Genomic DNA, 17,594 nt, shown 5'->3' on the forward strand with positions numbered 1-17,594 from the left:
TTGACACAATGGCTGCATTTGTACACAATGGAAAGCCAGCATAAACAGCACTGCCGCTTTTGCTCCTCTGGCTAGTGCATGTGCCTAAACTAACCAGAAAGCAAGTGTGATGTTCAGACCTGGAATCCTGGTCTGTTGCACCCTTTACAAGCCAGGATCGTAAACCAGGGCTTGCCAATCCTGTCTTGTTTCGTGATAATAGGAAGAGCAAACAGGAGCAAATGTACTGTGTGCAGCAGCATACAAGTTCATTCTGGCTTGCGCCTTGCTAGAATCCTGACTTACTGTTGTGTGCAAATGCAGCCATTATGTTGTGGTAAAAAACAAACAAAAATATTTGGCACATTAGACACAGATAATAAAACAAACATCTATGATCAGAGGCACCTTTGAGTACTAGATGCTGAGGACAGGGCCAAGGCCATGCTGCCTTCCTTCTGTTTTACGTGGGTATTTCCCAGAAGTACCTGGCTGGTGTGCTGTTGTGGTGTAGTGGTTACAGCTTTGGACTGGGACTCAGGAGATCTAGATTCTAGTCCCCACTTGGCCATGAAGCTCACCGGATGACTTTGGGCCAGTCACTGATTCTCAGCCTAACCTACCTCATAGGGTTGTTGTGAGGATAAAATAGAGAGGAGGGGGATCATGTAACCTGCCTTGAGTTCCTTTGAGGAGAAAGGCAGGATATAAATATAATAAAAATAATACTTAATCAATACTGGATCAGATGGATATTTAGTCTGATCCAGTAAGGCAGTTTTATGTTCTTATGCCTTACATGATATGTACAGCACTAGGGAGCTGTAGCCAATGTTATCTCCCCACCACATGAACCTGCATGATGCATGTATATACAGAAACACACATTTGCCACATGTACACATTAAGAGTAAGCATGTAAACCTGTTTGTGGGTTATTGGGCCCCTACTTGTTGGCCTGCCTTTATGCTCAGTTAGACCGGTGGGAACTAGGGACAAGGCCTTTTCAGTAGTGGCCCCTGGCTTATGGAACTCCCTCCCATGGGATGTGCAGTTAGTCCCCTTGGTTTCGGTATTTAAAAAGGCTTTGAGAACCTACCTGTTTCAAATGTGTTTTAACTGATGTGCTTGGTTATCCTGCTGTGTTATTGTTGTTTTACTGCAGCAGCTCTGGAATTATTATTTCCTAAATACTGGCTGAATTATGTGTTAATGTTTGTGCATTTTTGAATTTGAATGTTATGATATGATATTACTGTGTTTTATATTATGGTATTTTTAAGAATGTATTTTTTGGTACCACTAGTGGAAGGTACCTTACAAAAACAGCGTACATTTCAACATATGTACATATTCTGTTAAAAAAAAAAACCTAACAGTGAAACACCAGAATGGGGGTGAGGTTGCACAGATTTGGCCCCGAGGTTGTCAGGTACTGATCCCTACTGTACATTATTTTATTTACCACATTTTTGAGCCTGTTCTTCCACCAAGGAACTCCACCACCTTTTTAACCTCACAAGAACCCTGTGAGGGAAGTTAGGCTGGTAGTGAATGAGCAGCCCCAAAAGTCACCCACTGAACTTTATGGATGAATGGGGATTTGAACTGGGGCCTAGTCCAACACTCTAGCTGCCACGGCCCCCCTGGCTTACTACAGAAGAGGGCCAGAGCAAACCTACATGGAATTATTTTGAAGTGCCCCCTGTGTGACAGGTGACAAGGTCCTGTCCCTTGGGCGAGGCTTTTTTAAAATAAATAAATAAATATTGAAAGAGTTGTTAGGTTTCCAGCTGCAGGAAAATTTATGTTTTGGGGCCTGTAGCCTGGATGGTACAAGGAATGTTACAGAAAAGCTATAGTTTATGGGTCAAGGATATGCCCCCTGACTAGGTTTTAGTTCTGGGAATATAGGATTGTATCCAATGTTAGTCTAACTTAAGCCACATTCATTTAAATGGATCTACTCTAAGTAGGACTAATATTGTATGCAAGCCCTAAACTCCTCTGACCTTGGTGTTTTAGAGCAGCATGTCCTAAGTATATCTGAGTGTTGGAATTTGGCCAGGGAGATCTGTGGTGATCACAGGATGGTCTCCTTGGGCAAGCAAGTCTCTCTCTTTGTTTAGGTTACTTCACAGGGTTCTTGTGAGGATAAAAACTCAAATGTATGCTGCTAATTCTGCTTCTTCATCATCGTCTTTATTATCATCCTCTGTGCTAGAATTGTTGTATGCTGCTTGAGTTAGTCTATTTACTTACTTTGTTATATATTTATCTGTTGATTTTACTGTTGTTGTTATTCTGATTTCTGTAAACTACTCTGGAAATGTGATTATACCGAAGGGCAGGAAAGTGGAGATTTTTTTAAAGGCCAGCTTTGCTGCCTCTCCTCATGAGCCGTGTCAGCAGAACAGAGATTTGATGGGTAAAAGGGAGGGGGAGGATTCAGGATTGCCGCTTTTTGTTTGGGCTGCTCCAGTGCCTCTACCAGCAGCTTGTTGCAACACAGAAATTAAACGGGCGAAGCTTTTCCTGGCGTGGAGATAAAGTGATGGAAAAATGTTCACCTGCTAAATTGTAATCCAGTGCAGCCGGCTGCTATTAAAGGCATGGAGCATCTCTACATCAGCCTAAAATCCTGTATTTAAAATGGGGCTTTCTGCTTCCGTTTTAAATGCAGGATCACAATGGACTCCCTTTACACCTTTACACGTGCTTCCTTCCCCCCACTTTCCCCCTCCTTTCCTCCCTTATCTGAGTCTTCCATATGTTTATTTATTTATTTTATTTATTTATTTCATTTCTATACCGCCCAATAGCCGAAGCTCTCTGGGCGGTTCACAAAAACTAAAACCAAACAACACACAATAAAACAATTTAAAATATATAGAACATTAAAACCACAATATAACAATACAACCACAATAAAACCTAGCAGCAGTACAGGAGTTTAAAATACAGATTTAAAACAGCAAAGATAAAAATTTAGAAAGCTAAAATGCCTGGGAAAATAAAAAGGTCTTCACCTGGCGCCGAAAAGAGTACAATGTAGGCGCCAGGCGAACCTCACTAGGGAGCTCATTCCAGAGCCGGGGTGCCACAACAGAAAAAGCCCTCCTCCTAGTAGCCACCCGCCTCACTTCCTTTGGCAGGGGCTCACGGAGAAGGGCCGCTGATGATGATCTTAAGGTCCGGGCAGGCACATATGGGAGGAGGCGATCCTTCAGGTAACCTGGCCCCAAGCTGTTAAGGGCTTTGAATGTTAACACCAGCACTTTGAATCGGGCCCGGAAATGGACTGGCAGCCAGTGCAGCTGGAAAAGTACTGGCGTAATATGAGCTCGCAGGCCAGTCCCTGTTAACAATCTTGCTCCCCTATTTTGGACCAGCTGAAGTTTCCGGACCGTTTTCAAAGGCAGCCCCACGTGTAACGCATTGCAGTAATCCAGACGAGAAGTTATCAGAGCATGGATAACTGTAGCTAGGCTATCTCTGTCCAGATAAGGGCGTAGTTGGTATACCAGCCTAAGCTGATAAAAAGTGCTCCGTGCCACTGAGTTCACCTGTGCCTCAAGTGACAGTTCTGGATCCAAGAGCACCCCCAAACTACGAACCTGATCCTTTAGGGGGAGTGCAACCCCCTCCAGAACAGGTTGAATATCACCTAGCCGGGCAGACGAACCACCCACTAACAGTACCTCCGTCTTGTCTGGATTGAGTTTCAGTTTATTAGCCCTCATCCAGTCCATTACCGTGCCCAGGCACTGGTTCAGAACAGCCACTGCCTCACCTGGTTTTGATGAGAAAGAGAGGTAGAGCTGGGTGTCATCCGCATATTGATGGCACCTCAGCCCACACCTCCGGATAACCTCCCCCAGCGGTTTCATGTAGATGTTAAACAGCATGGGGGATAGAATAGAGCCCTGTGGAACCCCATGGCACAATTGCCATGGCACAGAGCAATAATCCCCCAGCACCACCTTCTGGAATCGGCCATCCAAGTAGGAGCGGAACCACTGTAGTGCAGTGCCTCCAACTCCCAACCCAGACAACCTATCCAGAAGGATACCATGGTCGATGGTATCGAAAGCCGCTGAGAGGTCCAGGAGAATCAACAGGGTCGCACTCCCCCTGTCCCTCTCCTGGCAGAGGTCATCCCACAGGGCGACCAAGGCAGTTTCCGTTCCAAAACCAGGCCTGAAGCCCGATTGAAATGGATCTAGATAATCCGTTTCATTCAAGAGTGCCTGGAGCTGTCCTACAACCACCCGCTCAAGCACCTTGCCCAGGAAGGGGATGTTGGCTACTGGCCTATAATTGTTAACATCCTCTGGGTCCAGGTTAGGCTTTTTCAGGAGTGGTCTAATTACTGCCTCTTTTAAAGCGGCAGGCACCACTCCCTCTCTCAAGGAGGAATTTACAACCTCCTGGACCCAGCCGGACAACCCCTCCTTGTTTGATTTAATAAGCCATGAAGGGCAAGGGTCAAGCACACAAGTGGTCGATCGGACTTGGCCAAGCACCTTGTCCGCATCCTCAGGCAACAATCCTGAGGATCGGACTTGGCCAAGCACCTTGTCCGCATCCTCAGGCATCACAATCAAGTAATATGTTTCATTATACAGCGGCTAGATGGCACTGTAATTGAGCTCCTCTTATTACACATTTTCCTCTTTTCACGAGGGAACTCAAGTGGAATGCAAGCGCTGTAATTTGATAGTTCATTATTTCTGGTCTATTTAGAAATGGAATAAAGGTAATCTAAGGGCCCGCAAACTTAGGTGAATAACCAATCTCAATAGCAGGATAAAAGCTCTGGGTGAAGAAGCCCATGATCATAAGGCTATTGACAAAGATGGCAACTATCTCCCTGAGGCTCTCCTTTGAACCCTTTCAAACATTTGCTTGAATTGTGTTTCTACGAACTGTTGGTGGTACTTAGGTGAAGTCATGTTGTTGTTGTTGTTTTATCACCTATACCAGCCTTCTCCAACCTGGCACCCTCCAGATGTGTGGGACTTCAGCCCCCATCATCCCCAGCCACAGTGGCTGAGGATAATGGGAGCTGTAGTCCCACACATCTGGAGGGTGCCAAGTTGGGGAAGGCTGACTTATACAGCGCCAGCAGTATAGATGGCACCATAGAGGTTTACAGGCAATAAAACAGACAGGGCCCTGCCCTCAAGGAGATTATAGTCTAAAGGAATAAACAACAGAGGAAGAGACAAAGATGGGAGGGGATGAAAACACAACATGTTGCTTCCTGAATCTTAGCCTACGGGACCATTTGCACAACTCTGTTGGCTCTGTGCTACAGATTGGCTTTGACCTGTACTGAAGTTGTGTCTGTCTGCTTGCTTTGCCATGTGCCCAGCTTCTTGTTCTGTGCACAGTGTGCTGAGCAAACTTGCTTCCTCGGCTCATTGCATGAAGAACTTTGCATTTATCGTATGCCAAAATCATCACAATCAAGTAGTCATGTTCATAAGTTTTATGTGAAGTGGGAAGTGATGGGCAAAACCCTGAATTTTATGTCCCTCAAATTACCTGCTCTAGCAGGTCCTAAGGCTATGGACGCCACTCTCTTCCTGCCCTATTTTCATCTCTGGTTTGTCAATTGAGAGGGGCAAGTGATTGCCATATTTTTGTGCACAGGATTCCAGTCACTCACACCTACTATATATTGATAGAGTGATGAAACCAGCTTGGAAGCTGCACAGAATTCTTCTGCCAGGAGAAGAGTGCTGTGCAGCCTGAAAACATGCCACCAAACCGATCCTGACCGACTCCACAAAAAGTAGGCATCATCATAATCTGAACCCTTGGGGATTGTCTTGTCAAATTTCCTGAGTAATTCCTGGCTTTGCTCTCTGCCTGCAATTACAACTTCAAGGGGCAATGATGTGGCCTGGCTGGATTCTTAGACAGTGTGCAGTGCCTTGAAATTGCTGAAAACCCTGGCACTGGCACCTGTCAAGAATCCCTCTCTATCTCCTGCACTGATACCAATTTATGTGTGTATATGTGTTTGAGAGGTGTGTTAAGGACTGCTACTCTGTCCTACACCAGAGCAAGGGATTCAGCTTACTCACACAGCAGCTCTTGCATCTAAAGCATCTGGCTACAAAGGCACAAAGAGCTGATGGGAAGGACCTTTTTGAGTTCCCCTACAGTGAAAAACGAAGTCACTAGAAGCCTAACTCTGTTTGAAAAATTAATGGTAGGGAACTCAGGAGAGATCCGGGGATTTATTTCTGTAACATACAAACAGTTCCTGCATTTCACATTTGATTTAATCACTCCACAAAAAACTTGGTGGGAAACAAACTGGAACTTTAAAGTAGATGACTATGACTGGAACCAGCTATGGGATAAGCCTCCATATAAATCAGTATCAGCCCGAACTAGAGAGATGTCACTGAAAATAGTCCATGGGTGGTATCTGACTCCAAGGCTTCTCTCACTTATGACACACTCAACTTCTCCTCAGTGTTGGAGGGGGTGCCAGGGGTCAGGAACATACCAGCACATGTGGTGGGATTGTGCAGAAATCCAACCATTCTGGTGGGCAGTGGCAGCAGAGATTGGCCATGTTACAAACCCAAACATCCCACATATGCCAAGTTTAGCAGTATTAAATTTGAATACAATATAATTCTAAAATATCAATAAAATCTGAATTAAAACATTCAACATAAAACCAATAATATTTCAGTTCAACAGAAGAGCAAGAGACAGGTATCAGAAACTTTCAATTTATCTCCTGAAGGATCAAATATTGTCCAGAAAAGAGTTGTATTTACTATCTTCCTTGAACTTCCTATAACTTATCTTACAGCAAATGAACTGGATAGGCAAACCTCTCTGAACAGGGAATTTGTCATAACTGGGCAGCTACAACCAAGAAAGCCCTTAGTCCAGGGTTCCCCAACCTTTTTGGACCCATGGACACATCTGGGAATTTGAGACCATGCTGTGGGCACCACTACAAAATGCCTAATCAGTGGATCACCACCTTGGTGTCTACCTGTCGCGTCTATGGATCTTAGGCTGCATCTTTAGCAAAAACATTTGTTTCATGTCTACTGGAAACTGCAACTTCTCTTTAATAAAGGATTGTCTAATCTGGCTAATTACCAGTGGTGCAATGCAGCTAATGTTTCTTTTAAGCCTATGTTTTGGGCCATGTCCAGTAGTTGCTTCTTTTGGGGAGGAGGTTATTGCACAGATAAATGTTGTACTGGAATATCTTTAATATGAACGGGTGTACACGCTCTTTTAAATTATTTACCTGCATCATGGAAATGAACAAATGGTCAGTGTAAATGGATTCTCTGTGCTCTTTTGACAGCTAAAAGATATTGCAACATTGGAAAGATAAACACTTCCTATAATGTAATAGATTGAGGACCTTACAATGCTTTCAATATTTGAAAGGGTGGCAAATAGATGTCACCTTCAAATGGATAGTTATTTGGATATTGGGTCTACTTTTATTGCAGCCCATGTATAATTGCTAGAAATGTGTATGCATTTTATACAAATCCATGTACGTATATTTAAATTTTTTAAATGAAAACTAATTTACATTTTTGGGGGTGCCTATGGGCTCCACGTTGGGGTCCCATTTGCAGGTGCCACTGGAGGCACCTGTGGGTGCTATGGGGCCTGCAGGCACCACATTGGAGACCCCTGCCTTAGTCAATCTTATTGCTTCCTGCCATATCTCAGACCTTAGGAGGCAGCGCTCAGAGCAAGAGAAAGTCTCACCAGAAAATCTCAGCGAACAAGGAGGGATATACTTCTCAATGGGGCTTATTTGTATGTGAACATGCAAATAGTTGGACTGCATGCAGGTTCAGGAAAGGCTTTGCTGAAGAACAGGGCGTCGCTGGGGGTCTTAAAGGAGGTGATGGGCCAAAACTGTGTGAAGGACAGAGACTAGGCTGTTCGAGGCCTGAGCCACATGACAGAAGGCAGAGAAACCAAACAAGGGTGGGAGAAGATGAATACAATGGAAACCTGTAGGAAAAGAGCTCATCAGGAGTGGAAGCAGTGAAAATGGGACACAGGGGAGAAAAGATGGGAGATACTGGGAGTATTTAACATTACCCCAAATCAGCCCTGGCTATGTGGCAAATCCAATGTGCTTGACAGCTGACTATGTAGTGATGTTGGGGTTTGAGTCAGGAATCAGTCTTAGAAGTTGTAAGCTGAGCCCCCAAACTGGATTCCGTTAGTCAAAAAGACTAGCCTAGGTTGGTCAGATGCAAAGCAGAACACAGGTCGTGTACTTTAAGTGTTGCTCAAGAGGCAAGTGTATCTCAGGACTGGAGTCATAGGGGGGCTTACCCCCCCCAAGCCAGTACTATTACTGGCCCACTTCCCTAAATATTTGGCTTTCCTTGAAAACGACAACAACAGTACGGCTTTAATATCACGTGTAATATACGGAAAAGTGTGAAGGCTACATTCTATTCAGTTGCTCAATAAGAAGCAAACCTGCTCCCACCTTCTGGATTTCTTTGCAACTGTGTTTGCACAAATTCATAATCCAGCATTCTGAAAGTTCATGGTTTATATCATTCACAGGCAAGTGTGCTGGTGCATACTGCCTGATCACTCCCACTTGGCTCCTCCCATCAGTGGGACTGGTTCCAGAACTGAAATCAGGAATTCGGCAGCAAGAAAAAGCTTAGCATTATATTGAAACCCATCCAAACCTGACTCCTGGCTTGTTGCTCCCAAACAAGCCAAGGAGTGTAAGCCATCTTCAACCCTGGCTTCAGACTATGGCTTGTTGTTAGGGGAGTGAAAAACTAGGGGTTCCGGTTCAGATGTAATGCCAAGTTTTTTTTCGCCTGGTGAGTTCCTGGTTCCTAGAGCTGCTCCTGCTGGTGGGATGAGCCAAGTGGGAGTGATCGGGCAGCATGCATTAGCATGCTTGCTCATGAATGATATGCTAGGATCCCCCAGAATTCTGACTTGTCATGGTGTAGAAATGTACAAGGATAACTGACAAACACTAGAAACTTTTGCAATTTTTAAAAATAACATATTCTACGAATATTGAATATAGTTAATCACTTTGGTCCTGACTGTTCTGCATTGATTCCCCACCTCTAGTGTACCCATAGGCCCGCTCACCACAAAATGTCTCGCTATGGGCTTCCTGTCACTTCTCATGAAGGAGGTGATAAACTGGCTGGAATTCCTAGTGCTAGAGAAATATGAAAGGTATAGAAACTCAGTTTTTCTCTACATCGTACCGTTCTAGGGAGATTTCATCTATGTGAGAAAGTAACTGAGAATGTGCAGAGTGCATTTTCTTCCATAACCCACAGATATTACATGCCTTGGAATACCCACATATTTCAAGGCATACCTGATTCCAACCACCCCTCCCTTTCTCTCTAAGAAATAAAACAAAATGTGATGCAATAATATGGCTAACCTGCTCCCACAAACAGTTTGATCATGCAGTGAGTAGTTTCCCTCTCCCTTGATGCACATCTCCACCAACTGAAAATCCAATTTGGCCAGGATACAAAACAATCAGATGTCTTCCCCACCACATGATTAGCTGTAATGCACACAGCAGCCCTCTAGTTCAGCCTTGTCAGTCCCCAGACAACATGTACAAAAGACAACGACAACTCCAGGCTACTGCAGCACTCTGTAACCTGTGTAATCCAGGTGGCAAAGCTGGGAAGGGGTTCATACCTTCATTCTGGGTGTGTGGGGGTCTGTTTGGTCCGGATGTCTTGCAACCAACAATAAGAGAAGCTCTTGTGTCAATGCATCCTCAGGGTACGTGCAGCTGGCTTTAATTTCAGGACTAGATGCTCTGTTTCTCCTGGTCAATGCACTGACAAGGGCCAGTGCGGGCTATGAAGTTCATCAGACTGACTCCCTGCAGCAGGGGTGGGCAAACGGAGGCCCTCCAGATGTTGTTGGACTCCAACTGCCATCAGCCCCAGCCAGCAGGTCCAATGATCCAGCATGATGGGAGATGGAGTCCATCAACATTTGGAGGGCAACAGTTTCCACACCTCTGCTGAGCAAAGGGGTATTGCAGGACTGAAGGCATGTACTTCTCCCTATGGCACGTGAAACCCATTTAGATATTACAGCATTGAATCTGGGGAGAGGGGGTCCTGGCCATCCCATCTCAAGAGGGATACCACAGAGCTGAAAAAGGCACAGAAAAGGCCAGTTAAAATGCAATCTTATGTTTAGACAGAAAAAAGTCCTACAACTCCCAGCATTCCTCAGCCAGCACTGCTGGCTGGGGAATGCTGGGAGTTTCTTTTTCAGTCTAGACATGCATAGGATTGTGCCCTTAAAGGCAAGAAGATAGAACATCCCTGTGAAGAAAAGCTGAAGAAGTGTGGAACTTTTAAATTTAAATAAAAGATGAGGAGGACAGGGTGGGAAACATGATTTGACATGTATACAACTGCAAATGGTGTGGAGAGAATGAATTAGAAAATGCAATTATTCTCCCTTCCCCAAACACTAAGGAACACCTTAGTGATGGGCAGCAGGCTTAGGGTAAACACAACATTGAAGTATTTCTTTAGGAATCACACAGGCATTTAACATGAAATGCATTCCAATGACATCTGTTGGGGGCCACTAGACTGGTCCTCCATGAACTTGTCTTTTCTAAAGTTGGCCTAACTACGCGTTATATAGATATGTGCTTAAAACAGCCTATGATTGGGACATTCACTGGGAACCTCCCGGGTGGGGGTAGAGGAGCTCTGTATATGTGTATGTGTGTAAATTTGGAGTGGAGAAACTGGGTAGGGAAAGGAATAAGCAACCTCTTCCCCCTTCAGACAAGCAGCTGTGAGGCTTTTGTTACACGTGTATGTGTGTGATGTGGCATTCCAGTGGTTCAGTTAGATTTTAAGACTGTGGACTCTATGGTCTTAAAGAGACACCCCTATTTAGATTATGATGTGTATTATTTCACTTATTATGTACACCATTGCTGGGGAACGTGGGCGGGAGGATGCTGTTGCACTTATGTCCTGCTTGTAGTTTCCCAGTTGACAGCTGGTTGGCCATAGTGTGAACAGAATGCTGGACTAGATGGACCCTTGGTCTGATCCAGCAGGGCTCTTCTTCTTCTTCTTTTGTTGTTATTATTATTACCACCTTTATATCCCACCTTTTTTCCTCTTGCAAGGAACCCAAGGCAGCTTACATGGTTCTCCTCCTCTCCATTTTATCCTCACAACAACCCTGTGAGGTAGGCTAGGTTGAGGGTCAGTGACTGGGCCAAAATCACCCAGTGAGCTTCATGACTGAATGGGGACTAGAGCCCGGGTCTCTTGAGTCCCAGTCCAACACTCTAACCGCTACACCACACTGGCTGTCTTATGTTCACCTACTTCAAAATGTGGTAATGCAACCTGCCCTGCTGCACTTGGGGGCCCTCATTCTGCTGGGTGGGGCCATGGACATCAGCCCCAGAGCCCTACCCTGATGGTGCCACTCTGTAGTTCTGACCTTAGGCAGCTTCAGGAAGGACTGGGCAAATTCAAACACTGTTCGCCATCAATAGAGAGCCTCAGAGGCTGCAGTGCATACCTATAATTACTAGGCATTGGGATACAGTAAACGGCAAGGTATGGCTTTCTTAAGATTGCCTTGCTTGCGAGCTTCTAAAGGGCACTTGGTGGGTGACCCATTCGCTGGAGACAGAGAGATGGGCTGGATGAACCTTCGCTCTGATCCAGCAAGGCCGTTCACATGTTCTTAAGCGCACCACAGCTTGGACGTGAAGTTACATCTCTGTTGATGATTCAGATCCTCCCTAGGTGCTGTAACACTGGATCAGTCATGTGCCAAACAGAGGAAGTGTTACTGTGTGGTGCAGGAATGACTTCAAAATGATTGTGGGGGGCTCTATTTTCAGGAAGAGGACAGCTTGGGTATTAGTCTGTACTCCTCTCAGGAGTCGTCTGTGAGTGTTGCAATTAAGTGTGGCTTTAGTGAGCATGTCTGCACCTGTCTTTGTGCACGCGTCGACATGCAAGTCGGGAATTGTGAACGGCATTCAGCTACTCAGCTTCTTGAGAAGAGGGAAACATTTCACTGTTGATTTTTTCTTTAAAACCCAACAAATCGCTGAAAAGAAAATGTCTCAAATAATCCAGCCTTTTGTTGAGACCCCATGCTGAGCATGCAAACTTCTTAGGCTGCGTTCAAACAAGAGGTTGCGCCATTCAAATGCATAATAAACCATCGATGTGTTCATAATAAACCATTCTTCCGTTCTCACTATGGGCTGATCTGCAGGACCACACTGGAGGCAGATGGATCATTACAAGGTGACTTTCTTCCTCGATGTTCACATGGTAAGGTGGGGATCTCTGATGTGGTAAAAGGGCAGGTCTTGGAGCGCTTGTAAGAAGAAGTGTTTTTCAGAAGGTGATAACAAGTGATCTTGCCATGAGGGGGAAGCTTTTATGTTGCCAGATGGGTATTAAGGAAGAAAGCCACCTTGTGGTAAACCATCCACCTAAAAATAGCAGTCATTTCAGCAGGTTGAACAGAGGGAGATGAGAGGGAAAACAGGGCCATTCATTCCCCACTGGAAGACTCATCTTTTCCTCTTCCCTTCCAATCCCTTTTTCCTTGTGTGTCACGCATGCCTTTTTAAATTGTAAGCCTGCAGGCAGGAGCTGTCTTGTTTTACTGATTGCGTGGAAGCTGCTCTGGGAGCTGAAAAGTGGGATAAAAAATAACAAAACTATTATAATATATTATATTAATATATAATTGTTGAAATAACAATAAATAATAAATAGAAGTGGTGATATGGATAGACTTTGAGGGCCATATTACATATGACATCTGTAAAAAAATATTAATATCAGGCATGGGGGAGGGTTTTTTCAGGGGCCACATCACATGGACGTAGGAGATTTAACTCTTTCCTCCCCCATCAAAAGCCTGACACACATAACCCACGTGTCCATTAGCCCTGGAAAAAAATTAATCTCTGGTGCCAATGGGAGCTTTCTTTCCTTGGGGCTAATAGCAATGCTGCCCCTTCAAGGATCACTGCCTTGTTGTGGCAAAGGGGCTTGCGTAATGCAGTGAAGCCATAAGCTATGCCGTGCAGGGCCACCCAAGACGGACAGGTCATGGCAGAGAGTTCTGACAAAATGTGGTCCACTGGAGAAGGAAATGGCAACCCACTCCAGTATTCTTGCCAAGAAAACCCCATGGAACGTATCACAAGGCTAAAAGACATGACGCCGGAAGATGAGCCCCTCAGGTTGGAAGGTGTCCAATATGCTACTGGGGAAGAGCAGAGGGAATTTCCAAGTAGCGCCAGAAAGAGTGAAGCGGCTGGGCCAAAGCCGAAAGGACACTCCGCTGTGGATGTGTCTGGTGGTGAAAAGAAAATCTGATGCTGTAAAGACCAATATTGTTTAGGAACCTGGAATGTCAGATCAATGAATCAAGGTAAGCTGGAGGTGGTCAAACATGAGATGGCAAGATTGAACATCAACATCGTGGGAATCAGCGAACTAAAATGGACAAGCATGGGCGAATTTAATTCAGGTGACCATCATGTCTACTACTGTGGGCAAGAAGCCCTTAGAAGAAATGGAGTAGCACTCATAGTCAACAAAAGGGTGGGGAAAGCAGTACTGGGGTACAATCTCAAAAACGACAGAATGATCTCAGTACGAATCCAAGGCAAACCATTCAACATCACAGTAATTCAAGTCTATGCCCCAACCACTGAGGCCGAAGAAGCTGAGGTTGATCAGTTCTATGAAGACCTACAACACGCTCTAAAACTAATACCAAAAAAAGATGTCCTTTCATCATAGGGGATTGGAATGCTAAAGTAGGAAGTCAAGAAATCACCGGGATAACAGGCAAGCATGGCCTTGGTGTACAAAATGAAGCAGGACAAAAGCTAATAAGAGTTTTGCCAAGAGAACACACTGATCATAGCAAACACTCTTTTCCAAAAGCACAAGAGGCGACTCTACACATGGACATCACCAGATGGTCAATATCGAAATCAGATTGATTATGTCCTTTGCAGCCAAAGATGGAGAAGCTCTATACAGTCAGTCAAAACAAGACCTGGAGCTGACAGTGGCTCAGATCATGAGCTTCTTGTTGCAAAATTTCGGCTTAAATTGAAGAACGTAGGGAAAACCACTAAACCATTCAGGTAGGACCTAAATCATATCCCTTATGAATATACAGTGGAGGTGAGGAATAGATTTCAGGGATTAGACCTGATAGAGTGCCTGAGGAAGTATGGACGGAGGTCCATAACTTTGTTCAGGAGGCAGCAACTCAATCCATCCCAAAGAAAAAGAAATGCAAGAAAGCAAAGTGGCTATCTGATGAGGCTTTACAAGTAGCTGAGGAAAGAAGGGAAGAGAAAAGCAAGGGAGAAAGGGGAAGATATATCCAACTGAATGCAGAGTTCCAGAGAATAGCAAGGAGAGACAAGAAGGCCTTCTTAAATGAACAACGCAAAGAAATCGAAGAAAATAACAGAATGGGAAAGACTAGAGATGTCTTCAAGAAACTCAGAGATCTCAAGGGAATGTTTTGTGCAAAGACGGGCATGATAAAGGACAAGGAAGGCAGGGACATAACAGAAGCAGATGAGATTAAGAAGAGGTGGAAAGAATACACAGAAGAACTATACAGGAAAGATCTTAATGTCCCTGAAAGCCATGACAGTGTGGTCACTGAACTTGAGCTGGACATCCTAGAGAGTGAAGTCAAGAGGGCCTTAGGAAGCATTAGTAACAACAAAGCTAGCGGAGATGACAGTATTCCAGCTGAGCTATTTAAAATCCTAAAAGATGATGCTGTTAAAGTGCTGCATTCAATATGCCAACAAATGTGGAACACTCAACAGTGGCCACAAGACTGGAAAAGGTCAGTTTACATTCCAATTCCAAAGAAGGGCAATGCCAAAGAGTGTTCAAACTACCGTACAATTGCACTCATTTCACATGCCAGCAAAGTTATGCTCAAAATCCTACAAGCTAGGCTTCAGCAGTATGTGAACCGAGAACTACCGGAAGTACAAGCTGGGTGTCAAAGAGGCAGAGGAACTAGAGATCAAATTGCCAACTTTCGCTGCATCATGGAGAAAGCAAGAGAATTCCAGAAAAATGTCTATTTCTGCTTCATTGACTACGCTAAAGCCTTTGATTGTGCGGATCACAACAAACTGTGGCAAATTCTGAAAGAGATGGGGGTACCAGACCACCTTACCTGTCTCCTGAGAAACCTGTACGAGGGTCAAGAAGCAGCAGTAAGAACCAGACATGGAACAACCGAGTGGTTCAAAATTGGGAAAGGAGTACGACAAGGCTGCATATTGTCGCCCTGCTTATTTAACTTATATGCAGAGTACATCATGAGAAACGCCGGGTTGGATGAATCACAGGTCGGAATTAAGATTGCCGGGAGAATTATCAACAACCTCAGATACGCAGATGATACCACCCTAATGGCAGAAAGCGAAGAGAATCTAAAGAGCCTCTTGTTGAGGGTGAAAGAGGAGAGTGCAAAAGCTGGTTTGAAACTCAACATTAAAAAAATGAAGATCATGGCATCTGGCCCCATCACTTCCTGGCTTATGGAAGGGGAAGAAATGGAAGCAGTGACAGATTTTATTTTCTTGGGCTCCAAGATCACTGCAGACGGTGACTGTAGCCATGAAATTAAAAGAGATTTGTTCCTTGGGAGGAAAAGCTATGGCAAACCTAGACAGCATAGTAAGAAGCAGAGACACCTTGCCGACAAAGATCCGTCTAATCAAAGCTACGGCCTTCTCAGTAGTAACGTATGGCTGCGAGAGCTGGACTCTAAGGAAGGCTGAGTGCCGAAGAATTGATGCTTTTGAACTGTGATCAAATCAGTCAATCCTAAAGGAAATCAACCCTGAGTGCTCATTGGAAGGACAGATACTGAAGCTGAAGCTCAAATATTTTGGCCACCTAATGCGAAGAGAAAACTCACTGGAAAAGACCCTGATGCTGGGAAAGACTGAAGGCAAAAGGAGAAGGGGACGGCAGAGGATGAGATGGCTAGATAGCATCACTGATGCAATGAATATGGACTTGAGCATGCTCTGGGAGAGAGCGCAGGACAGGAAGGCCTGGTGTGCTATGGTCCATGGGGTCACGAAGAATCGGACATGTCTGAATGACTGAACAACAAATAGCAATGCTGGGGGGGGGGATTTTTGTCAGGATCACAATGTGAAGCACTCCTCTGCCCCCACGCACTTGCTACTCATTTTAAAAAGTTTAGATTCCTAACATACAGGCTTCCTAATGATGCATTTGGAATCACATCTAGTTTGGTCCTACGAGTCAGATTGCCAGCTTTATTTGCAATTATAACAGAAACAAGAGAGTGAAAGGGGGGGGGCAAAAACAAAAGAAACATAGCAAAAAAGCGTATCCATTCACAGTAACCATTCACGACACTGTTAATAAAAAGAAAAGATTCCATATTTCTGTTTCAAATATACATTATTCTACGTAGTCCGCATATCTAAATAAGTATCCAGAGGAAACTGAGGACTGTAGGCTGCAGGTTCAAGTGCAGCAAGAGTAGTACAATCTTCAGGCCTCTGAATGATAGGGGGTGTAAGGTCACAGAGTAGGGTCTGTTTTGTTGCGCCCCCCTCTCCCATAATGAAATTCTCTTGCCAAGGAAAGCCCTACTGTATATTATTTGAGAAAGACAGCCACAACAAGATTGTTTTAGCAGGGCTTTATCAGTTAATCGGAGTTTGTTTCTGACAGTGTTTCCTCATGATTTAGGCTGTATTTTATTTTTTATTGCATATTAAACTGTTGTGCTTTGTTTGCTGACTTTTGGAGAGAAACAAAGGAGAGGAATTCACCCTCACCATCGCCCGGAGGCACATATGCCATGACAGCCTCTCACAGAACCCCACTCGTATTGGCCTCTGCCTTTGAGAGAGCCATTCCATGCCCTCCACCCACCCACCCCTTTCCACACTTCTGCCCTGTTCCTGCCCAAGCCTGCTGCTTCGTATCAGAATTGTTTTTCCACACCCTGCCCCCAAGCTGGTCCCACACTGGAGCCATTTATGCTCCTGCTTGCCCAAGCCCATCCCAAGTTAGCACCTTCTCACCAACTGGAGGGGCGGGGGGTGGGGGTGAGATGCAGAAGAAGTTACAGCAATTCTCCTGTGAAATAGGCAAGTCAAGTTTTTTGGTTAGATCAAGCTCTGTTACTATACGAGAATGCAGGCATACGTCGAACTCTTTGGCAGGAAGAACAAGAAACATCGGTTGTTGCTTCTTTCCCTCTGAAGATGGGTTCCGGCTCTCTCAAACAAGGCCAGTGTCGAGGTACTCATGGTCGGGCGCCTGGCAGGGGCCCACACCCCAGCAGGGCCCCCCTGACAAGACGCCCCTGGCATTGCTCATCCTCTTTGCCATTCCAATCTGCTTGTTCACCTGCCTCTTGCTCTGGCCCAGATAATGGTGGTGGTAAGAAGAAGGAGCAGGAGATGCCACTGCTGCTGGCTTTCCGCCTGTCAAGCAAGTGGTAACACTGAT

Source organism: Heloderma suspectum, chromosome 2 (genome assembly GCF_057233095.1).
Source record: "Heloderma suspectum isolate Gila_16-S chromosome 2, 16-S_ref, whole genome shotgun sequence".
Classification (NCBI taxonomy): Eukaryota; Metazoa; Chordata; class Lepidosauria; order Squamata; family Helodermatidae; genus Heloderma; species Heloderma suspectum.